The sequence below is a fragment of the Podarcis tiliguerta genome (assembly GCF_965153285.1).
Source record: "Podarcis tiliguerta genome assembly, chromosome: 6".
Classification (NCBI taxonomy): domain Eukaryota; kingdom Metazoa; phylum Chordata; class Lepidosauria; order Squamata; family Lacertidae; genus Podarcis; species Podarcis tiliguerta.
The window spans coordinates 66,032,706-66,057,636 of record NC_139539.1 but is presented as its reverse complement, the minus strand read 5'-3'; the positions used below and the strand labels follow the sequence as shown (position 1 = coordinate 66,057,636).

At 43.4% G+C, this 24,931-nt stretch overlaps 1 long non-coding RNA gene across 1 annotated transcript in view; it reads left to right on the top strand.

Moving 5' to 3' along the window:
* Positions 1 to 7,294: 7,294 nt before the first annotated feature.
* Positions 7,295 to 24,931, top strand: part of LOC310679631 — a 41,962-nt gene continuing 24,325 nt past the window's right edge. The window contains exons 1-2 of the long non-coding RNA XR_014512422.1: positions 7,295 to 7,482; positions 7,814 to 7,900. This is a non-coding gene — a long non-coding RNA (uncharacterized lncRNA). The remainder of the gene's footprint in view (positions 7,483 to 7,813; positions 7,901 to 24,931) is intronic.

Here is a 24,931-nt window from a genome sequence, read left to right as displayed (position 1 = left end):
TCTGGCTGAGGTTAGAAACACTCTGTTAAGGCAGGGATGGGGAACCTTAGTGCATCCCCCCATGTTGTTGCTGCACTACCATGTTGTTGCTGCACTATCTTGGGACTGGGCTGTAAACAAAGCACAGAGTACCTGTAACTAGATCAGTCCAATTAAATCCCCCCACTCTATGCTGACCAAAGAGAAAATGCTTTGTTATAGGACATGCACACACCCCCAAAAGCAATTCTATACATATTCAGCGCGCTAACATTGGCTCATTCTGTGTGTGGCTTGGAAATGGCACTCAGCTGTGGGTAAAACTAGCTTTTGTGTCTTTTGCTGATGGGTAGCGATGAAATTAAGCAAGCTGACTTCTTTAACAACACTTCCCACACTACCGGGACACCTTGCTGTTCTTTTTAGAGACACGCTTTGCTCATGCCGGAGAACTTGGAGAAGTTCAAGTGTTGCATAATTACCCAAAGCAGGCCTGAAAACAAGAATATCCTGTTTGGATTCCTGTACGCTCCCTAGGGTAGCTCATCTGAATCTCTGACAGCCTTCGAGCTCCATGAAGAAAACATTAAGGCTCCTTCCTGATAGCAGCTTTATACCTAGAGTTCCTCAGCAGTAGGGCTCTTTAGTCCCAAAGCATCCTCAGACAATCGCCCCATTGTTTACTTGCTAGTCAGATGAAGCGTTATGCTTTCCCTCACTCTGTAGGGCCTCCATAATCCTAACAGTCATGTTCGCTCAGCAGTAAGCCTAAATATATGCTTCCCAGAGGACTTTCAAAGCCAGGCTATGTAGATTAACATTGCTGAGGTCTGATGCTATCTGTGACAGGTTTCTAACACCATTAACATTTTAAAAAATAAAATAAAATGTGGCCAAGGCTTTAAAATGATTTGCTCCCGATAAATACATTTTTAGTGGGTCAATTATTAGAATAGTAAGGGGGGGGGAGTGATTGTCGATGGGACAGGATCCCATTCAGAATCGGTCTGTCAGCCGCGCCGCATCTCTTTATGTGTCACCATGCCCCCTTTTTCTGATTAAGAAGAGAAAAGAGGAGAGAAAGAAAGAAAGAGAGTAAGAAGCTCAATTGTATATGAGTGAATCAGGAGACTTCACAAACATTCAAGGAACACACATGCCACTACAAATTAACCATTAGCACTGCACGGTATTCATCTTTTCTGTCACACACTGTGGGAAGCATGCCTTATTAGCATGGAACCACGGAGTAATAGTATCTCCATCGACTTAGCATGTCCTTATCTTGGAGGTAAAAAAAGGCAGACAACTGCATAGGCAAGCACCCAGCAGACCCCGCCACTTTCCACCACCACCACCCCTCCTTTCTCCCCACCCATCCCTGGAATTACTGCCTGCAATTTACAAAGAATAATAAAATAATCCTCAACCTCATGGCCTTTTCGGCTGTTCTCGAGTTTGCCCTGGCGTTTTACTCCGCACAGTGGCGTTTGCATTTTTAATCAGCCATACGCATAAAGCAAACAATGACCCCAATTGCTGCATGGCTTCCCTCGCCCCGTCCCCCACCCCCAACTGCAGTTTCTCATTGGCTTTGAATTTGAATAGTACACGGCGCACGGGGCCCTTCCTGGAACCCAGATGTCAAATTATAGGCTCTGTCTTATTGTGTGGGGTGGTGGTGGGATGTTTCTGTGTGGCAGTGAAGTTCATTGTTAATTCCCCCCCCCTCCCCCTCGCTGTTGTGATCCAAAAAGCTGCAAAGGAATCCCCCAAGTTTCATTTGAATGTGAGTCGGTCTTGGTGCTCCCCCTCTCCAAATAAGCAATTAAACTGTTAAAAAGAGAAAGAAAAACCACGCTACATACGTGGTCTTAAAACGAAGCACTTTCAAAATCTGTGCTCAGGCTGAGGAGGCAGCTCTCATTTGATGCCTGTGCAGTCTATAAAAAGGCTTGAGAGGGGCCCGTTCCCCCTACCTGGCCCTCCTTACATGCTGTTTTATTTAAGAAATCAAGAGTCTATTTCACAACCACTTTGCCGTATAAAAACCAAACTTTTACAACATAAAAGTGACTTTCAAGGGGAGGGAAAGCTTATTGCTTGTTTCACTAGCTTCTTTTAGCATATACTTGTAAAAATAAAAAAAAAATCTGAATGCCATCCAATTTGGTAAAATCTAATGTAGCAACAAACCAGAGCCTCCCACTGAGCTAAAAGCAGAGCTGGTATTTTAAATGTTATAGGGCTGTAACCTAAGCACTAGAGGTAAGCGTGGGGCAGAGATGGGGGGAATGTATGACACAGTTGTAACCCAACACGGTGGATTCCCCAGCATAAACAAAATCAAATGGGAGCGTGGGGTGGTTTGGCCTTCCAACAACTCCAGTTTCAAAATAGTTACAGATTTGTGCTCCTAACTGTGAAACAAGACTTCACATGGAACAATGGGACAACGCAGGGCTCGACTGAAGCCAAAGCTCACCGGTGCTGAATCTTATGGATCCAGTTTAATGATGGAATGAGCCCAAGACATTTTGCTGCCTGAGGAGGACAAGATGGCGCCTCCCCCCAGTTCCATGCATACAAGCCAACTGGACTGGCATTTGTGTCTTACTTCAATACTGGTTGATGGGGTAGCACCCTCCATGACGCCAAACAGCAGCAAGTTAGCTTAGGGGGAACAAGGCAGGCTATTTTGCACACCAAGCACTGTCTTCCATGCCTCGCCATGGCTCGCACACACACACACACACACACACACACACACACACACCACAGGCACCTGCTGCTTGAGGCATCTACCTCGCTCTGCCTAATGATAGGCCAAAGCTTGCTAGGAATTAGCAGGACATCCAGAAGTAGGCCTCTTGTATAAATTAAGTGCGGGGAAGATGTGAACCTACTGAAAGTCAGAGTGATAAGATGCCCTCTAGATCATGGAAAACTGATGCTTGGGGAAAGTTCAGTCTTTGCCGCAAAATTATACACCATTAAGGATGCCTATCTTGAGAGACGAAGGAAGAATCCAACACCATTCCTCAAACTTTATCTGCCTCTGAACTAGAATTCTGACATTTCTTCCAGTGGTCCAGTGTACTACTCCCATAGAAGCTTCTGGAAAACTGTGATGAGGGAAGGCTACAAAAACAAAACGAATAAAACAAGCCATTGGCCAGCCAGCACAATTGTCTTTTGAAATACGAATGGGTAAGGCACATCTCTGTTATCCGTTGCCTGAAAGATGCAGGCAGACCTTCTCCATGCTTGCTGTCATGAGCATATGTTTTACCATATGCCTAGCGTGCTGTAATTCACCAGCCACTTCCAGTTCCCTCAGCCTGCTTCAAGACAACACGGGCTACAAAACTTCAGTCCATCTCATGTAACTTCTGCCACCAAGCAGCACTTCTCGTTGAAAATTCCCTGTCAGCATACAGCCGCTATAAAGTACTGGTTTACTTACAAGCCTTACTGATTTTTCACCACATCATTTTTGCTCGGACATAGGAACTCTCCACCTTTCTGCTTCACCCTTGCTAAATATGCTGGTTAAAGACCACCCGATGTAACCTCGAGTATTAAAAAATGGACAAGTTATATTTAAACACTGGGGATTGGAAAGAGAGGGTGGGTTGTGACTTGTGAGGACGTGGGCCCCCTTTTATACCATCTCAGCCAGCTGCTACTGTAAACAGCCTTCTCTACCTGCCCTTTGAGCAGGCTGTTTTATTTAGGAAATCAAGAGGCTTATTCACAACCACACTGCCACATAAAAACAGATCAGCACGCCACAAATGGATTTGCGAAGCAGAATTAAGGAAGCAGAAGGGTAGAGTTTTACTAATTACTGGCACACTTCTTAAAGACCAAATTACACAAGATGCAGATCTGTGAAAGGAGGATAGTTAAGAGAGTTTAAATTCAGCCATGGCACATCCTGAATTGCACTGGACCCCAGAAACTGGAGCGGGGGCAATTTATTAGCCTTTCCCAAGTGTTGCATCACAATTTAAACCACCTCTCCTCTCAACAGCCTGCTATTAGTCCTACTGGGGTGGTGGGGGGAGGGGGGAGAGAAATACAATACAGGCTACTTAACTTGAGGTGTGATCCTATGCAGACCTACTCAGACATGAGGGAGGACAGTCACAAAGAGGGCCCCATTCTGGCACCCCGATCTGCTCAGGTTGTGGGGTGCATTTGTGGCCAGCTTGGCCAAGAAGAGACAGCCTCTAATGCAATCACATAGAAATCATAGAACTGTAGAGCTGGAAGGGACAGCAAGGATCATCAAGTTGAACCCACTGCAATTAAGGAATCTTCGGCTGTGGTGAGGACTGCAGGGCCTGCTCCCTCTGCAAGGCCTCTACCATCTGGCCTGGGGGACAAGGCTGGACTCACTGGAACAAACTCTTGGGGCAGTGCTTGGGGGGGGGGAGAGAGAGAGTGTGTGTGTGTGTGTGTGTGTTTGCTATTGTTTCTATTGTGTTTGCTATTGTGTGTTTGCTATTGTGTCTATTGTGTTTTAAAACATTCTTATGCAGCTTTTAACCTTTGGGGCTTTAAATTTTAGCGGCCTTGTTTTGTTTTAGTTGGGTTGGGGTTGTTTTTAATGCTTGGGTGGGGCCGGGGGTTATTAAAATCTGTCTGTCATTGTAAATCGTGTTTCTTTTTTAAAAAAATTCTATTGGCTTATTGATTTGTTTATGGTAGTTTGTATAAAGAAAGTTGTTTTTAAGTTCAGGACTGCCCCGGTAGTGGTCCCTAGCCCACAGAATGGCTGAGGCAGGTTCCACTAGGGGGGATGTGCTGCGACACTCGATCACATGCCGCTTGGAACCCTAGAACATTAAAACAAAATTTTAAAACACTTATTTTTTTTTAAAAAAAAACCTATGTGGCATACAACTTAAAAACAGTTAACAATATCATTAAAACAAAAATATAACATAAAACCAGAAAAGCTGTTGTGTAAAAGCATATAAAACCAAATAAAAAATGAGAATTCACATAGACAGAAACAGAGTCTGATCTTATGAGTTGGACTTTCCCTGACCCATTGGTCAGGCAAAGCCTGACTCATAAGACCAGGCCCTTTTTTTGTCCGTATGAATTTCCTGAATACCTGTTTTTAATGAGTTATTATTTTATTTATATTTGAGGTGATCAAATAGCCTGCAAAACCAGATACTGTGATGCAGAGAGAGAGAGAGAGAGAGAGAGAGAGAGAGAACATATTATGGACATTGTGGCTTCGCTATACTTCCAAATATTTGAAGCAGAAAAAAACTGTTGTGAAGTGCATATCCTTACAGTGCAATCACATACATGCACACTCAAAAGTAACTTGCATCAAGTTCAATAGGGCTTACTCCTAGGTAAATGGTTTTACAACTATAGCCTTCATGTCATTGCAAAACCACTGCTTTTTAGCAGAGCTGGAGAACTCTTTATGACCTCTCTAGTCTAGCCTGTTCTTGATTTGTGATTGTTTATAGCTGGGCAGCAGCTATTACCAGATCTTTCTTACAAGCTGATTTCTGAGACAGAATGGACAAGCAAACACTGCCTGGGCATTCTGAGCGATAGCCCATATACAACCTGTATATACTAATTCATTTTTACATTTAGGGAATTTGTACCTTCCCTTTCCATTCAACAGAACACTGGAGGTCGTTCACAAAGCTCAGCAAGAAAAAAGAACATGTAAATGCAATATGCATAAATTATAGAATGTGATTGCCAGGCAAGCTTGAATTTCAGTGCATCTCACTTTAGAAATGCAGTGTAATAATAATCAAGCTACTGCAGTAGAGAATCCTGGTTTTGAACAAGTTTGATCTTACCATGAAGCAAAGTGAAGCAGCCATCACTGCCTATGGATTTAGAGCGACACCATTTTGTTTTCTCCACATCAGTGTTTCATGAATAGTAACAAGGCACCATTTTAATTTTTTTGCCTCATGTTTGAAAATGTGTGAGAGGTTTTTGTGGTGCCCGAGGTAGAAAACCTCACTGTTGTTCCATAAAAATTCAGGGAACACCTAAACCACCAATACATGCATTGCCCCTTAATGGTACCTCATCATCTGCCTCATCTGTGGATGGCCCAACTCTGACATAAGGCCTGCACATATATTGAATACGCTCGGCCTAGGGCTTGTTCCTGTGCGTAAATGGAAAGGAAAGTGTGAATTGGTGCCCTAGAGATTCTCTCTTCGATTCTTTCTGAGACCTTTGCATGGAGGGGGCATTGGTACAATGGCATGACAGCATGTAGCTCTCAAGCATATGTGTGGAGAAGCTGATGAGTGATTATGGGTTAGAGGGAGAGAGAGAGGTAGCTGGGAAGCTTTCACAATGCTTCAAAGCAGATTTGACTTTGACCCCTGCATCACTCCACCACCTATGCTTCTCATTTTATGACCTTGCCATGCTGCTTCTCTTTTGGGAGGCCTCCAGCTTATGAGATGCTGCTTCGCAAGCAGGAGAGACAGATGGCAGCTTTATAGATTTGGGGTAGGGGGTGGGGTGGGGTGGGGGTAGGGCACTAGGGTGAATGGAGAGTGAGCTGCCCAAAAAAAATAGGCTGGAAAGAAAAATATATCAAGGTACTCTTTTGTTTTTTTGTCTGCACATTTCAAACAGAACTGGTTTGCGTACACTAAATGGTTTTTTTGTTGAGTGCAGATATCCGACATGGAAATAACCCTTGCCACTCGCAGAGATAACAATGGTCTTATTCACAGAAACCTTTTGTCAAGTCTTGTTTTCGAAGTCCTGACAGAAGGAGGGGGGGGGGGTTGTTGTTGAGAAAACACCCATGCAAGGTATTATTGGGAAATAATTTTCATTTAGGGTGGGGGGGGGAATCTCTCTCTCTGGGCAATGCATAAGCAGCCATAAGCACTCATCCAAGACTAACCATCCCTGCATTAGGAATTCCTAGCCACTGCTTTTAAACTGTGCTGTAGTTTATTGTTTGCTCTAAATCAAAGCCGAATACCACTGTGTCTGTTAGAAAATCATTACAGTGCCATTAAAGTCGGAGTCGCAGGCCTAGCAAACATGGAATCTCTCCCCCCCCCCCACCCGAGTGGGAGGTGGGTCTGCAGCACGCTGCCTCCTCGCCTGATTATGTGCAAACCAGTTCTGGTCAAGAGATACAGCTGTCACAAAGCACTCAACAGATGGCAGTTGCTGGGTGAAGGCTCATCCATATTTGGGCACTCGGGTGACATCTGAGAGCCTGTGTGTTCCATAAATGCTCTCATGCAGCCTTTGCAATGCAACGGAAGGCTTTGCAATGCAGAATGGCAACATTCATCTTTCCCAGGAATAGAGATAAATTGAACTGCCCTTATGAAAAAGCACTGCATAAAATGCTCAAATTTATTGTCCTTTAAAACTTTTAACTGTTATGGAGAGAGGTGGCTGGAAAAACGGAGAGGCTGACAAATTGGGAGATGGATCCCTTTTTTACAGAGATGAAAAACAGTGGTAAATTCGTATTTTAGCCTTAAAAGGTTCTTTAAAGATTGGTTTAACTCACAAAGAGCAGCAATTTCTCTCCTGATGCAGGAAACTGTGAGGAAGTAGAGAGCTTTGGAAGGCAATCGTACTGATCAATTCCTTTACAAAGAAACTTAAAGCAGCCAAAATAATACAGAGTTTCTTGGGGCTTTTCATGCACTGTAAACCTACCTAGTGGCTTTATTTTAAATTAAGTTTTAAAGTTAATTCATATTGGAGTCTGGATGCTGCTCAAATAGATGCCTTGTATCAAGCAATAGAATTGTGCTATTTTAAAATGCCTTTCTGTTTCTTTCAGGAAAACCCTCTGCCTGTGTTGGACTAGAGCCTGGGAGAGCTGTGTTCAAATTCCCACTCAGCCATGAAATTCACTTGCCAATCTCAGGTCAGTCACTGCCTCTCAACCTAACCTACCTCACAGGGGTTGTTGTGAGGATAAAATGAGGAGGCGAACCACCACGTAAGGCACCTTAAACTTCTTCTAGGAAAGGTGGGATATAAATGTAATAGGGACACAGGTGGCTCTGTGGTCTAAACCACTAAGCCTCCTGAGATTGCCAATCAGAAGGTCAGCGGTTCGAATCCCTGCGACGGGATGAGCTCCTGTTGCTCTGTCCTAGCTCCTGCCAACCTAGCAGTTCAAAAGCATGATAGTGCAAGTAGATAAATAGGTACCACAGCCATGTGAAGGTAAATGGCATTTTTGTGCACTCTGGCTTTCGTCAGTTGCTTCAGAAGCGGTTTAGTCATTCTGGCCACATGACCTGGAAAGCTGTCTGTGGAGAAACGCTGGCTCCATTGGCCTGAAAGCGAGATAAGCGCCACACCCCATTGTCGCCTTTGACTGGACTCAACCGTCCATGTACAGAAACTCCTGCAAACGCCCGTGCAACGTTATAAATGTCTACTCAAAAGTCAGCCCCTTTAAGTTCAACAGAGAAGGACTGAGTGGATGAGAACTGCATCCTATATTGGATATGACATTATTTGTGTGATTGGCAAATGCTTTCTTCCCATGCCAATATATCTGGTTGACATAGTTACCGCACACCTGTCCTGGCATGCATAAGACACACCAATGCCAAAGGCTTATGCCCTATATTATACACAAAGTATATCCTGCACCAAGTACAATATCTTGTGGCCTCCACTGTGTAATAGATGAGACACCCATTTGTAGTCTTAGGGCATGGGTGAAATCAAAGGAATATCTCCCCCCACATACATACCTTTCATTTCACACCTAGGCAATAACCACTTCCTTTTACACATGTGTTCTTAAAATTCCTTCCTTCAGGAGGAAGGGTGGGATATAATCATCATCATCAAGTGTTCATACATGTTGTTTTGTTCAGAAACAAGGCTCTAATTTGATAGCTTTGAACTGAATGAAAAAGCCTTAAGGCAGCTCCTTCCTCTTTATTCTGCCCGAGTATTGCTTCTGTCCCAAAATCCTGCCCTGATGGTGCTACTGCTGCTGCTGCTAAATTTGCTCCCAAAAAAGGTAGAGCAGGTATTTGGTTTCTCTCCTGTGGGTGGTTCTGCATTTCCCTCCTGCTGTTTCCAGAAGAACCTGATTTAAAAAGAAGTGCTTTCAGAGGCTAGTTGTTCTGTGGTAATCCTCTTCCTGCCCTGTCCTGAAGAACTTGCTCCAAAAGTATCACTTTCAGAAACATGGACAAGCAAGCGGTGAGTCAAAATGACATCACTGTTTGTTTATTTGCACAACTACATTTTTTTGAGTGACCACAAGCAGCAAGTATAGCTAATTAAAGCCAGCTAGTTATTTAATAAATTCTTTCCCATAAGAAGTTCCCATAAGCTGCTTCCTTCATAGACATGCCCATTTCCCAACAGCCTCGTCTTAAGGTCATGGGAACCTTCAACCACAACGCCTACGTTCCACTTTGGTAAATGATTAAGTGGCTTCCAGTTGCTTCAGGGAAATGGCACCCCAAGTGTTCAAATGTAGATTAATTCCAGGTCACTTTTGGGCTGTTAGAATGTTTGTTTGGTGTAGGGGTTACGAGGTTGAGCTGTGAACCAAGATAACACTAGTTCTAATAACCCACCCACCCCACCACAAGTTCATTAGGAATGAATAGGCAAGCCACTATTTTCATCTCAGCTCTCCTCCATTCTACAATATTGGTCCTACCTTACAAGGCAGTTGTAAAGATAATAATAATAATAATAATAATAATAATAATAATAATAATAATAAATTTTATTTATATCCCGCCCTCCCCAGCCGAAGCCAGGCTCAGGGCGGCTAACGACAATAAAACAGTACAAAAGTACAGTACAAACAACACTCTAAAATCATTCATTATAAAATTAATTAATTCAAGCCACTGGCAACCATTGGGCCAGAGCTCTGCGAAGATAACTGAGGGAGGGAGTCAGGCTGTGCCCTGGCCAAAGGCCTGGTGGAACAGTTCTGTCTTGCAGGCCCTGCGGAAAGATGTCAAGTCCCGCAGGGCCCTGGTCTCTTGTGACAGAGTGTTCCACCAGATCGGAGCCACGGCCGAAAAAGATAATTACAGGAAACGCTGAATTCCAAAATCACTAAATAAATGCTTAAAGAACCACCCAATACTGTTTGCTTGGAATAAGCTGCAGCATGTTCAGTGGGATTTGCACCCTAGGAAGTGTTTTTAGATATGGAGCCAAAGTATTAATGTATTTGTACCAGGCATTTGATGCAACATAATTCACATAGATGCATATGGTTTTCTCTTTTACACTGTATGTGGTTCTTTTGTTTTGTAGTGTTTTTTTGGGGCAGGGAAGGGGAATCATACAGTTTATCTTTTAAAATGACAAATGTTGGGCACTGCATACCCATATTTCTCACTGCCTCCCTACAAGGTCTATTGCTTTGATCACAGTCAGATTCTGATTGTTAGCACCATTTTCTAGTGTGATCTGAAAACTAGATACACTAGACAACAGTATTACTTCATGAAGCATATACATCCTGATGTATAATGTAGGGTCAGTAACTAAGGTTAGAAACCTGCATTATTTTTATTTATTATTCTTTATTTATTTATTTATTTATTATGCATTATCATTATTTATTATTTATTATTATTATCCTCCAATGAACTCAAGGTGGTGTACATGGTTCTCCCTGCCTTGTGAGGTAGGTTAGGCTGAGAGACGGTGACTGACTCAAAGTCACCAAGTGAACATCATGGCTGAGTCGTGATTCAAACCCTGATCTCCCAGGTGGTTTAGTGTGACATATGACTATAATTTCCTTTTTTATTCTGTGCAACTCTACAAAATAATTTCAGAGCTGCTGCTAGGGGAGGTGATAGCACAAAAAGCATCCAGACCCTCCAAGTGTTCCTATTTTCCAGGGACAGTCCTGGATTTACTGAAGCTGTCTGTCCCTGTTTCTGATTTGATCTGGGGATGTCCCGCTTTTCCTTAGGACGTCCCCGTTTTCACTGGAGAAATGTGGGAGGGTATGAGCATCGCATAACGAATTGCCAGTTCTTGAGCTGGGTATATGCTCATCATCACTTACTGTCTGATGAAAGCCCAGATTACATTTGTTGAAGTTGCTGCTGTGGCTTTAGCCCTAGCCCTTCTGTCAGCGTTTTGCTGCGCGATTGTAAAGAGCAACCCTACGCATGGCAGAAGGCAGATGCTGGCGATTTAAGCAGGGCAACCCACCACAGCGCTTTTACTCAGCTGATCCTTAATGATTTAGCATTTAATGCAGTTCATCTTTCATAATGCAGAGTTCAGAGAGACACAGCTGCTACTGAGGATGCAACAATATTGACCTCCCAGCCAAGGGTAAAATATGGCTTCTTTCATTGTCTTTGCCCCTGAAACCATGGGACCTTTCAGCTGTGCTCTGAAGGTGAAGGAGACTACAGTACAAAAGAATGAAGCAATTCACTTCCCGTCAATGAGTTCTTCCCAAAGAAAAATCATAACTCTGATTTTGATACAATTAATTTTCATTAGAAACTCCGCCTCCGTCTCAAACTGTGGATGAAAGCAATCCATGCTATCCAATTATCCAGACCACTTTCAGAATTAGCCAGAGCATATGGCAAACCATGCTGATTGGGAATCAATTTCCTGAAGGTGTCATGGCCAGATCACCTTCTGGTGAGCTTTTGACTTAACTGTGGCCTCTGCCCACTGCAGAGGTGGGCGATCTATTAAGATGGTTCACCCCAGAGACTAATGGATCCAACTAGTTTTCAGAGAGCTCTGAGCAGTTTTCCATCTGGCTCATCAATTAAAGCACTGTTCAATCTTTGGAACACAAAGATGAGCCAGGAAGTTGACTTAAGTGCACTGAGCATCCTCTCCTGACTGGCAGAGTTCAGAAATCTCTGTGGTATACCTCAAAACTAGGAGCAAGGAGTAAGACAGCTTGAGTACAGGTGAGAAAACTTCCTAGTGAATGTCACCAAACACTAGCATGCACTTACATTTGAGCCTACTCAGTGGTAATGAAAGTGTTGAAGAAAGCTTACTTCTCCACTGTGTCCTCAGTTGGCTGTCCAGTGGAGTTGTTTAAGAGTGGCTAAACGCTTATTGCATACTGGCTCTAGGGAGGTGATAGAGCCACCTAAAGCCCACTTTGATATGTTTGCTAAGCATTTTGAGGAGAAAACTGTTTCCCTCTCCTGGGATTTAGATTACATCATTGGTGCTGATGAAACTGCTGAGTGCTTTCTTGTCCCATATTGCCTGGGAACATAGACAAGGCCATGGACAAGAAACTTGGCCAAGTTCATACAGCCACTTGTGGCTAACCATTGCCCCTCATGGGTTCTAACAGGGGGAGGGGTCAGCAGGATAAGTCAGCAAAGTAATTAATGCCTCATTTCAACAAAGAATGGTTCCAGGCTACTATCTTCAGAAATGCTTCTCCCAGCATTAACCTACCTGGACCCCTGGACCATCATCCAAGGCCCTGCTCTGGGTCCCTCCTCTGAGAGGGTGATGATAAGGGAGAGGACCTTTTCAGCTGTGGTTCCCTACCTGTGGAACACTGTCCTCAGTGAGGTCCAACTGGCACCTTCACCCACATCATTTTGGCATCTGGTAAAGTTCTACCTTGTTTCCAGGCCTTTTGCGGATGGAGTTGATTTTGTTTTTATTTTTAGGGTGCTGTTAATGCTTCCTGTCGCTGTTTTGGGTGGGTTTTTGTCTTTGTTGCATTAGAAATTGTTAATGTTCATATGACACCCACCCCCCATTTGTGGTGTGAAGCAGAGATGTTTCTGAGACACTCAAATGGAGATCTAGGCCATGGCTCCAGTCTGAAACACACTGACTTAAGAGTAAGCTTCACTGGATGCCATGGGACATAAACACTGATAGCATTGTGATATACAGAACTATTTTTCCTTATATTGAATTCACAATTTAAAGGCCTCTTATGGTCCTCCAGCTGAAGAGAGAAGGGCCACCTTAAAAATCTGCTTGACCTCCTGTAACAATGTCCAAAGTTTTTCTTCATAGTTACTTTTCATCAAGTCTGAGCACATAAACAGTAAGTTAATATTTCTGCTGTTCGACCTATCATCAAATTGGTTGCTTTTAAACTCTGCTCCCTCACCACCCCCACCCCCACATCACAACCACCACCCAAAAGCCTTCCTTAATGCAATAATCTTCTGTTTTCATTTTGTGCTAGTGGAACTCTGGCAGAAAGTAGATTATATAGCAAGAGTGCATCTACCTCAGTTTCTGACAACATCTGTAAATTAGGATTTGAAAGAAAAAGAAGCAGATTATATGAACTTTCATTACAATTACAATGCCACAGAACAACTGTTGCCTAGCTATGATTATGGCTAATCCCTGGACACTCTAGCAGAGACTTTAGGTTTATAATGTCTTATTCATAAAAAAGAGCAGAAGACATGCATGTTCAGTTGAGTCTCCAGTGGAAAAAGAGACTCAACACACTATTTGATCAAATCCAATGAAGAAATGGCATGTCTTAAGAGGAGAATCTAAAGATATTTCAGAAGTTCTATTTTTAAAAATGGACATATCCCACTGAAACCACCATTTCTGAGGCACCTCCAGACTGTTAGTATTTTGTGGAAAGACCTCAAGTTCATATTAGGAAATTTAGATTTGCCCAATTAAAATCGTGGATTAAAGCAATCTGTTGCCTTAGTGCAACAAAATGTGAAAAGTGTGGCACTTAAAAGTGTGGCATGAACAAACAATTAAGGGGAAGACATATGAACACCCCATAAGCAAAACAAGCTGAATGCTCATTTTCATATATTCTTCCCCATGAACAAGTCAGGATGAATGCTCAAGAAAGACCAGATATAATCTTGCATCCCTGTAAACTTTGTGCCAGCAAATCAGGATGGTTGGTCAATAAACAGGTCATTTATAAGAGCCTCTGGATTGACCAATGTGCTAGTGGCATGCAAAGAATGACAAATTATGTAATACTTTCCCCTTAGGGTATTCTGTTTCACCTACTTTGGTTCCATGACAGATTAATTCCAGGTAGTGTGGGATTGTACTGTTTAGCCACACCTCTGTCATTCATTGTATGCCCTTGTGGCCTTGCTCCTTTTACGCCTACACATTATACACAGTGTCTTAAAAGGAACACAACATGTGTGCAAGCCCAGATGTGGTGGCTACTGCCACACAATCATTTCTCTGTTATCACCTTCCCCCAGAAACTATTAGCCCTGTAAGTGAAACTCTTTGATACATGCAAAAACAATGATTCTATTCCTAGTATGAATGTTCTCCCTTCGCTTTGGACTGTTTCCACTGCAGCCCTAGTCAGTGAGGTGTTTGGATAGGTGAAAATGTGGGTAGCCATGGTATGGCAACAGAGGAGGGGAAAGGGTTCTTCACACTTACCTTTCACAATAGAAAGCTGCCTGCATCCATCCTTGGTCAGCTCTCCTCTTTCCATCCATGCTGGGTTAGCTCTCCACTCTGCAACTTTCACTCACATGGTGTCGCATGTGGCAGCCCCAACCTCTATCACAATAAAAGGTCTCAGCAATGAGAAGGAAAGACAGGAGCACTCTCCTCCTCTGTTGCTACCCTGCAGCTGTGGGCAATTTCACCTAACGAACCACCTCACCGGCTGCCATCCATATCCCCGCAAAGCTCTAGCCAATTGCCTACAAATCACTTGCAAATATTCACATTTTGCATTCTAGAAGTGAAAACTGATACAGCAAAGAAGTGACCGCAAAACTGGAAAGAACACCACTGACAAGTGTGGGGCGGGGGGAACAAGGAATTACAGGTGCTTGAAGAAAGTTTTATTTCAGGCCTGATACATTATAATCCTCCTTCAAGGGACACTTTTGGTATAGCTGTTTCCATTGAGTGTATGAACCACTATACAGTGGTACCTCGGGTTAAGTACTTAATTCATTCCGGAGATCCGTTCTTAACCTGAAACTATTCTTAACCTGAAGCACCACTTTAGCTAATGGGGCCTTCTGCGCCGCCGAAGCACAATTTCTGTTCTTATGCTGAAGCAGAGTTCTTAACCTGAAGCACTATTTCTGGGTTAGCAGTCTGTAACCTGAAGCGTATGTAACCTGAAGCGTATGCAACCCGAGGTACCACTGTAGTAACTCTGATTGGGCTTATAGACATCCAAAGACCAAATAAGTTACAGCTTCCTTCATGGCTTTTCCTTGTTCTAATGAAAACATAATTTTTGTATTTCAAATGGACTTTGAGGAGATCTGACTGTTACATACTGGGCAGACAAAGTCTGGGGTTTAAATGGTTAACCCATGTCTGTGATGCTCACTACAGGTTTAAGGCAGAGAAATGAATCTTGTAGCCTGAAGAAAATGAGTTAGACAGTTTGGGAGGAGGTATCTTATGTAACCATATTTCACATATCTTTAAAAATTTAAGAAGGCTCCATGGCTCCTACTTCATCATACTTGATTGTATGTTGAGCTACCAGTTAAATTAAAATGCAGCTACCTAAGATGGCAGGTCAGAGATAGGAAACAGTTATTGCAAGGATGTTGATCAACACTGCCTTCGTTTTCATCATGCAGTATTACCCTTCCTATTGTTTCTGCTGCTACTTAGTCTGGTTTCTATGTGTGGGTGGTAGAACTCACTAGAAGGATTATGAAGTTTGCATGCCAGAGGAAAGGAGCAATCAAAAGGCAGGGATTGAAACCCTACCACGAAGCTACTGGCGCTCATGTTGGTGCTCTTAGCCAACAGGGCATGCATGTCTCCACCAAAGGATGCAACCCACAGACCCCTCGAGGCTCTGTATTTGAAAATGAATTGGTTAATCCTACAGAGCACCGCAAGGAAGTGGGTTAGCTGGTTTGTTCATTAGCTAGATGGGAGGCACCTGTTTGTGCAGCAGCAGAATGATGGAATTAAGACAGAACAGCTACATTCTGGAGACAAGAGGCCCCTGTGACACAGCAAAGTCCATGATTTTGAAAGCAGAATTAACTAGGGCATATTAATTTTATCACTTGTGGGGTGTAGCTTTCTATATATATGCCCAGGGTTGTCAATCTATCATAGGTGGATCAAACCCAAATGTACTGAAGGACAAAATTCCTCACTCAGCTAGCCTAGGGTATACTTGTACTTTTGCATCCTCAGAATGCCAGCTCCAACTCAATTTCACTCATACAGAAAATAGCAATGACACCAAAGCTTACCAAAGCTCATGCACATTCCAGAAAGGCAGATGTCTAATGCCAGCCTGCCTCTTGAAGGAACATTTCAGGAAGTCAATGGTTTCATATCGGTTGAATGTATCGGATTCCTAATTTTCAGGAGGATTTGGTCATTTGTGTGGAATGCACAGGTTCAGGTTGTGGAGTCTGTAAATGCCAGCTCCAGGTCTGAGGAGTCCCTCCCCCAGTGCCCTATAGCAGGCCTCTCTTATATTACTGGGTTCTGGTGAGTTCACCAGGTGGCAGCAACAGCAGCAGAGTTGTGCAACTTTGACCCAACATTATTAAATTTTCCACACGTCCCCAATGCCTCAGGGCATTGTGGGTGAGTAAAATGATGTCCTTCCAAGAGAAGTTTCCAAACCCATGGTAAGCAACAGCAGTGGGCCTTAGGGGCCCACCCATTGCCTGAGGTTGCTGCATGTTGATACCAGGCCTCTGTACAGAGCCTGATAAGGCCCTCAGCCTTAGGTTCAACACTCCTAGCTTTATGTTTACACACCGAGTTCTGTGCCTCAGCAGTATGGCATTCATAAAATTCCTGGAAATGGAATGTGATGGGGGAGTGGAAAGAATTCAATATATCTTTTGTGTCGTTTTCAAAAAAAATTAAAAATATATTAGAGAAGAAAAGATAGGGGGAAAGCGAAGTAAGGAAAGACTCTGTTCCATTACAAAAAAAAAAGGTCTTGAAGTTTAAAAGTGCCTGAAGCCGTTATAGAATGCCATTCCTCTGAGGTTTCCAAAGAAAGAGATTGACAGGCTCTTTTGGGGTTACTATAGGTATAAGATACTCTGCCTTAGGACTAAATGACCTATTGGCTCCCTTCTAAATCTTCCATTCAAACATGTAACAGCATTCTGAATAACAGCAGGCTTTATTCTCCTTGATTTATTTACTTCCATAGAGTTTTTAAAGCAATTCCCCTTAAATTTTAACTGGTTAATATTGTTTATATTCCTATCCCTACCCCCTCGCTAATCCTTCCATGTTTGCCTTCTTTGGATATCTGACAAGTACTCTCATGTTTAGGCTTATCACCTAGACAGTCAGTCTCCAGGTCCCTAACAATTGATCTTCATCTTCTTTGAACTCCCTGCGATGTGCCAATAGATGTGTCTAGCAATAGGGTGTCTAGAACCGATAACAATATTCACAGTGTAGTTGCGTCAAGGATGCACACAGCACAATAAATCTCCTCCTGTGATGTAAACTGTGTTGCCTGTGATAATAGCATGTTGCATGCTCATCTAGATATATATTATGGATCTCAGAGTCTTTTCTCAATATATATTTGAATCATGCCATGGACACTGTGGGAGACTCATCTGTTTTCAGATGACCTCTATGAGTATGGTACTGCTCAAGGTGTAGAGAACCTTTGACCCTCCATATGTTGCTGAACTATATCTGCCATCAGCCCTGGTCACTGGCTGTGCTTTCTGGGGCTGATAGGAGTTACAGTGGTACCTCGGGTTACAGACGCTTCAGGTTACAGACTCCGCTAACCCAGAAATAGTACCTCGGGTTAAGAACTTTGCTTCAGGGTGAGAACAGAAATCGTGCTCCGGCAGCGCGGCAGCAGCAGGAGGCCCCATTAGCTAAAGTGGTGCTTCAGGTTAAGAACAGTTTCAGGTTAAGAACGGACCTCCAGAACTAATTAAGTTCTTAACCCGAGGTACCACTGTACAGTTTAGCAATGGTCTGGAGGGCCATAGGATACTCACAGCTGGACCAGCCAGTCGCCAAGTGTACTGTATACTAACTTTTAGCAAGCATAAGTGGCAAGCGTAATTCCATGGTGTTGGTGCTGCTGGCAACAGTCACAGGTGCTTCTATATTTTCTTCTTACTTCTGGGTTGACAACTTCAAAGGCAGTTGATACTCATCAGCAGGTTCAGTTTGACCTACAGTTGCCCCTATCACAGAGCTGATCCCTATCACAGAGAGTTGTATATAACTTCATCATATCAGGATCAAATGCAACAAAATAAAGGTAAAGGTAAAGGTACCCCTGCCCGTACGGGCCAGTCTTGACAGACTCTAGGGTTGTGCGCCCATCTCACTCAAAGAGGCCAAGGGCCAGCGCTGTCCGAAGACACTTCCGGGTCACGTGGCCGGTGTGACATCGCTGCTCTGGCGAGCCAGAGCCGCACACGAAAACGCCGTTTACCTTCCCGCTAGTAAGCGGTCCCTATTTATCTACTTGCACCCGAGAGTGCTTTCGAACTGCTAGGTTGGCAGGCGCTGGGACCGAACAGCAGGAGCGCACCCCGCCGCGGGGATTCGAACCGCCGACCTTTCGATCGGCAAGTCCTAGGCACTGAGGCTTTAACCCACAGCGCCACCCACGTCCCAATGCAACAAAATATATCCCCTTAATTACTCTTGAAGCTTTAATGTAACAACAACAGTCCTCTTAATTACTATTTCTTCTAAGTATTTCTAGGAGCTGCCTGTTTCTTATCGGTTTCAAAAATAAAAAAAATAAAAGTATTGTACAATTAGGTCTGTGAAACGCTTGTTTTGTAATGAGGTCTATACATTAGCCATTAATTTCTTCTGCCCAGCTAATAGGCCACACCTTCAGCTGAAAGGACGAAAACATTATAGAACAAGTTGAGTGAGCAGCTAATTGAAAAATGTGCGAATGTCGGACTGCATAATTACAGATGCAACAGGTGGATACAGGAATTTCACTGGAAGCAATGGATAGTTAAGCATCGAGACTGAACAAATGGTGGTTAACTATTTAGGTTAACCTAAGCCTGCTGTGTGGCCTGTTAGGTTCACTAGTGTTCTATGGCAAACAGAAATACCTGGAATTGTCTCTTAATGATCAGTCACAAAATATTATGGATCAATGTCCCCTTGATAGTGCTGTCCTTTATGTATGCAGTACTAATGATCGCAGGAGCCTGAAGTGCTATAGTCTGAGTTATATCTTCTAAAACAGAGATGATATTTGAGTAGGAGAAAGTCAGCTATATAATTTTCCATTCATAGATGGCATGGGGTTGCCTTGGAGATATTGCAATGCAGTAAATGGATCACTGGACAGTGGAATAAGAATAAAGAGGATGAGATTGCCAGCCTGATGTTCTAAAATGGCTCTCTGTGTTTGTATGTAACAGTATATCCTCTGTATGCGCATCAAGCATAAATCTAAGGCATGCATCCTTTTTATGTCAAGTGTGGGCAACAATTACAATTCTTCACTTACTAGAATGCCTTTTATCTTGCAAGATCCAAATCACTTAGCAAAATCTATCTAAAGATCTCTCCACTAGTACCAAGGAGCAACATTCAGTATTTGAAATTCAGCAGCCCCATATAAGTGGTAGTTACGCTACACCCAATTCATAAAGGGAAAGCAGCCATCCATTTGGAAGTGCTTTGGAGGACTGGGGATAGAGCGAGTTTAAGTACCTAAAGAATTTGGCTTGGACACCAAGGTGTCAAAATATTTAGCTTGGCAGAGAAGTAGGTTTGACTGCAATCCTATGTAATCAGCTGATCACTATAATGTTCTGATCCATAAGTGGACTGCAATGAAGAAGTTGTTTGTTCAGTCTCCTGAATTTTTCAATATGCAATTCCCTAGCTTTTGCAAAAAAAAAAAAAAAAAAAAAAGGCATTTATTTATGGGCTGCGTCACCCCCTAAAGATGAAAATCCCATTTAAAGCTGAATACAATTCAATCAGATTAAAATATCATTAAAGGTCCTTGCCAGCTCAACTCTAACCCCCAAAGTCTACTTAAAGCGACCTCATAACACTTTTGAATAATGCTTAGTTTTACACTTTGGTGGGTCTCCAAGGGAATGGAATTCCATAATTGGGAGCTGGAAGTATCTGAGAAGACATTTCTGTGGACTGCTTCTGTCTGAACCTGGTACAAAGGAAGTTTTATTTAAGAAAACACCATTGCTTGATCTCTGAGATAATACTGGGACATGAGAGAAGAATCTATCATATAGTATAAGTTCTAAACCAGTTTGAATGGAGAATTGATATCCAAGTCATAAGACTGATTTAATTGATCCCAACTATTTCTTGGAACCGGGGAATATATTCTACAACTTCCAAGTTTCCAAATGGTCTTCACATGCTTTTGCACTGCACAAAGCCAGCCAACTGGGTGATACTTCCAGATGCCACATCTGCTGACAGGACCTAACAACTGACACCTGAATGCCCTCTGCTGGCCACACAAAGCAAACAAGAAGCTGGCTGTTCTTCCTTCCCTCCCTTGATACATAACAACTGCCCTGCCCAGCCTAACCCAGTATAAGCAAGATCTACTTGCTCTGCCTATACTGCTTCTCTGTGGCCTGAAAGAAAACCAGGCAAATGCAAGAAGTAAAGAGGCACTAAGAAGTCTTCATGAGTTTGTGTGACCAGAGAACATGGAAAGCACATGGTGGGGGTTGTGTGGGGGGGATGAGGCACCTTGAGGTTATATGCAATGGGAGGTGGGATGGTTTGCATGAACTGAGAACACAGGAAGACTGCAGGTGAAAGAAAGAGTGCCGTCTGAGGAACCATGACCTCCTGACCTCCCTTGGGTCCATCCCTGTTGCATGGAGAGGAAGAGGGGAGTCATCTGTGAGGTCAGTGCAGTGCAAAGGCACCAGCGGAGCCAATCTGGCTCTCCTGCCATCATGTCTGCATCATGTCAGCCTCACCACCACATTGTCCCTGTCCCTCTTCGTCCCAGGACACAGCAACAACACAATGTGAGAAAGGTGAGGTGAGTGACAGAGCCACACCATGCTGTCTACTAAAAGAAAAAGAAATCACCTGTACATTTCAACAGTGCTGTTTGTCTGCCAAGTGCCATTAGCTGAAGGGTGTCATGTCTCAAAGTCAGGCGAGACAAATTCCCAGTCATTCACTCCCATTCAGGTTATATCAACCAATGATTAGCCAGCTTAATGGATGATGATTCAGAAGCTGTAGCAGAGTTGGCTCAATCAGAAATCAAACTTGGTTATTATATAGATGAAGGAGCAAGAATGTCCTGCTACAAGTTACTTGATCAGTGCAGTGAGAGGACTTGGCTTTCAACTCCAATGAAGTAGCTGAAGACATCCCTTTACTTTTTTCTATCCACACATTTATGGAAAATAGTAAAGTTCTGAGCATGTGGTTCCAAGCACAGTACATGATGCACTGAAGGCAGTCTTCAGCACCAACCCTGGAATTCTTTGACTTAGACTTCTTCAACAGGAATCTTTCAAGGTTACTGCAATGCCCAGGTTTTAAGCCCAGGGATGGGGAACTAGTGGCCTTAAAAGATGTTATTGGACTAGAACTCCCATCACCCTCAGTGAAGGGTCATGTGGCTGGGGCTGATGGAAATTGGAGACCAATGATATCTCAAGGACCACACATTCTTTTCTACACACGGCATTTCTAACAGTCCTAAAAACAGAAAACATCCCCCCCATACACAAACATACAAAAAGGACTTCATTATCTTGTAATAACTGTGTTGAACCTGGTGAAGGGCCATCAAGTGACAATAATAATATCTGAATCGTCACACCTTGGAGTGAATGCAAATTTGGGATGAGCCTCTTGTAATTATATTAAAAGAGCTTAGACCCAGAGCGCTTCCCCCTTAACTTTTGGAAACACTTGCAAAGGCGTGCTTACCTCTCCTGCCCCACAGGGCATAGCTGAACGCTTCACCCTGCTGCCTCTCAAGCGGAGATTGCTTCCTTTTCACGCCCTGCCTCTTGATAAACGCTGCCGTGTCATGGCAGAAACAATCACAAGTGACAGTGACTGAACTGTACAAACATGCAGACAACTGATTAAGCAAAAATAAAACAAGAATCAAATAGCTCTTCTGCATAATTCCTAATTTGCATGCATAAATGAAAAGGTGGCAAGGCTCCAGGACTCTGTGCATTTCCTAGAGCAGCCTGAATAATTTGGTTTTCTGTGCTCTTTCCTTGACAGGAATTTCAGAGTTGCCTGCCCTGCCCATGTACAAAGAGATGGGGTAGAAAAATGTAACTATCATCCCACGAATCTCGAAATCGTCCCTTATTGCAGCAAACAGGCAGCATGCATAGCCAGCTGTTCTTTCACACGCTTGGTGCCAGAAGATGTAGCAAAAGGTGATGTGAATAGACAGCAGAAAGCCCATGTGCAGAATACAAATAAGTCAGTTACCAGGGTTTGGGTGACAAACTGAAACTGATTTCAAACTGGTTTGAGTGTCTTGGCTCCCATCACATTGTGGGACTTTGAAATGTCATTTTGTGACACAGCTGGGGAACGCTCTGTTAGGATGTATATGCAAAAGGCCTTCCCATTATTCTATATTAACCAACCTCTTCCTTCTCCCTCCTATTGCACAGTCTCACCCACATGGATTAGATTAATCACTCACACAACCCTAGAGTCTGTCAAGACTGGCCCGTACGAGCAGGGGTACCTTTACCTTTTTAAACTGTACATTCACAAATATGACATGGCATGTAGCTCCTGAGAAAGGACTATTTTAGAAACCAGGTTGGGAAACTACATTTGAAGCCACTTAAGGTCAAAAACAATAATGTCCCCAGGTATAATAACTAGCATGGGACACTTATTGGAAATCAGTTTTGTCACCTCTTCCCCCCCAAACCCCGAGACAATGAGCCCAGCCACCGTTTATTCACAGTCACATTAGCACTACAGCAATGGAGATTTATGTTACTGCTTTATAAATGAACACTGTGTTTTATGAATGGACTCTGTATTTTGTGAATTACCTAAGAGCCACCAATAGGTAGCTCTAGAATCTGAGAGCTAACCAATTGGGTACTACCAAACAGTGACCTCTACTGCTGAAAGCAGGTAACCAGCAGGGAATGCTTCAGCCGCCTTTGCACTGAAGAAGAAGAAGAGTTTGGATTTGATATCCCGCCTTTCACTCCCTTTAAGGAGTCTCAAAGCGGCTAACATTCTCCTTTCCCTTCCTCCCCCCCAACAAACACTCTGTGAGGTGAGTGAGGCTGAGAGACTTCAAGGAAGTATGACTGGCCCAAGGTCACCCAGCAGCTGCAAGTGGAGGAGCGGAGACGCGAACCCGGTTCCCCGGTTTCTACCGCTCTTAACCATTTTACCACACTGGCTCTCAGCAGGGGATGTTCACTGTTGACTGAACATGCCCTGCTGTGCAGATAATGGAGAAAGTTCGTAAATTGTATCCCTTCTGGCATCCTGGCCAACTCTATTACGCTGGTGTAAACCCTGGTACACCAGAAGCCCAGAATAACAGCAAATAAAATCTGCTCATATGTCAGTGACTGATAAGACTTGTCAACCAGTTCTTCCAAAGTATTCCTAAATTATAAAGCTCCAAAATACAGGCCAAAAGAGAGCAGGTCTGGGAAGAGTGAGGCATACAATGGGCACCACCAGTGAAAAGGCCTTGTTCCGTGTAGCTCCTGCCCTGTCATTTGATAGGCTGACCACTTGCCCTCCTTCTTGACATGGAATAGTCTCTATTGGCATTTCCAGGTCCAATACAAAGACCATAAGAAGGGAGAGCAGGGACCTTGAAGTTCCCAACAGCTTTTAATCAAGCAAGCAAGCACACAGGTCACCTTTGTCACAGTCAGGATGCCTATGTCCTGGCCAGTCCTGCACCCAATCTTGTTTGTTCTCAGTAACCAAAATTATATTCTCCACACATACAAGCGGAAAAGTTGTTTTCCTTCATTTGCAAAGAATTGTACAAAACAAAGTGGCACTAATAAAGAAAAGTTCCAGGGTGGCAACAGAAAGCAAACTAAAAATGCTTTTGCAGTTCTTCAAAACTATCCAGTAATATCAAGTTATAGGAAAACTGGTGCTATTAACAGTAATCCTTCTAGTTCAGGGGTGTCAAACTCAAATTCATTGGGGGCCGCATCAGCAGTTTGGTCACCCTCAAAGGGCCGGTCTAAGCAGGCATATATTGCGTTGCAACAGTTCGATCCTATGTAGATTTTAGGGAACCTAATTGTATATAGGATCGGGCAGATATTAGCTCCTCTGGAGCAATGCGGTCATACCACCCATAAAACAAAATGGGTATTAGAAAATAGAGAGCTGTGGACGGGCACTCATTTGGCAACCACATAAGAGGGATATTTCCCTGCTCCTCCTGGAAGATCTCCGCAGAGGAAATTCAACAGGTGCCGTCTTTTTCCCTCGCTGTAGCCACACCGGCAGATTTTCTGCTCGGCACACAGAAAACCTACCAGAAAAATGTTGGCAGGCATTGTAACAATTAAAAGTTAGCAAGGAAGGCTCCCCCCCCCCCCGCACCTCCAGGAAGGAAAACCCTTTTGCCCGGTTAATGCAGTTATTAAAGGCACAATCCTCATTATTTTAAATGAAGCGGGCACACTTGGGAGGCAGCCCATTGAACTCAATAGGACTCCCCAATTTCACACGCACGGAGAGAAACCGATGTTACCCATTATATACATTTGCAAGTGGCAATGACTAAAGTAAATAAACATTTCCTTCCCCCTGGAATTCCTTAAATATTTGTAGCTTTGTCTCCATTGTGCACAGCAGCGTATATTATTATATTAGAGTAATCAGAGGGGGAAGGGGAGAAAAACAAGCAAGCTGCTCATCGACGTTACTTCTTACTATGCTGCTGCGCAGGCGCTCTTAGCCGAAGCAGGTTTTGAACTCAACTTCCCAGGGA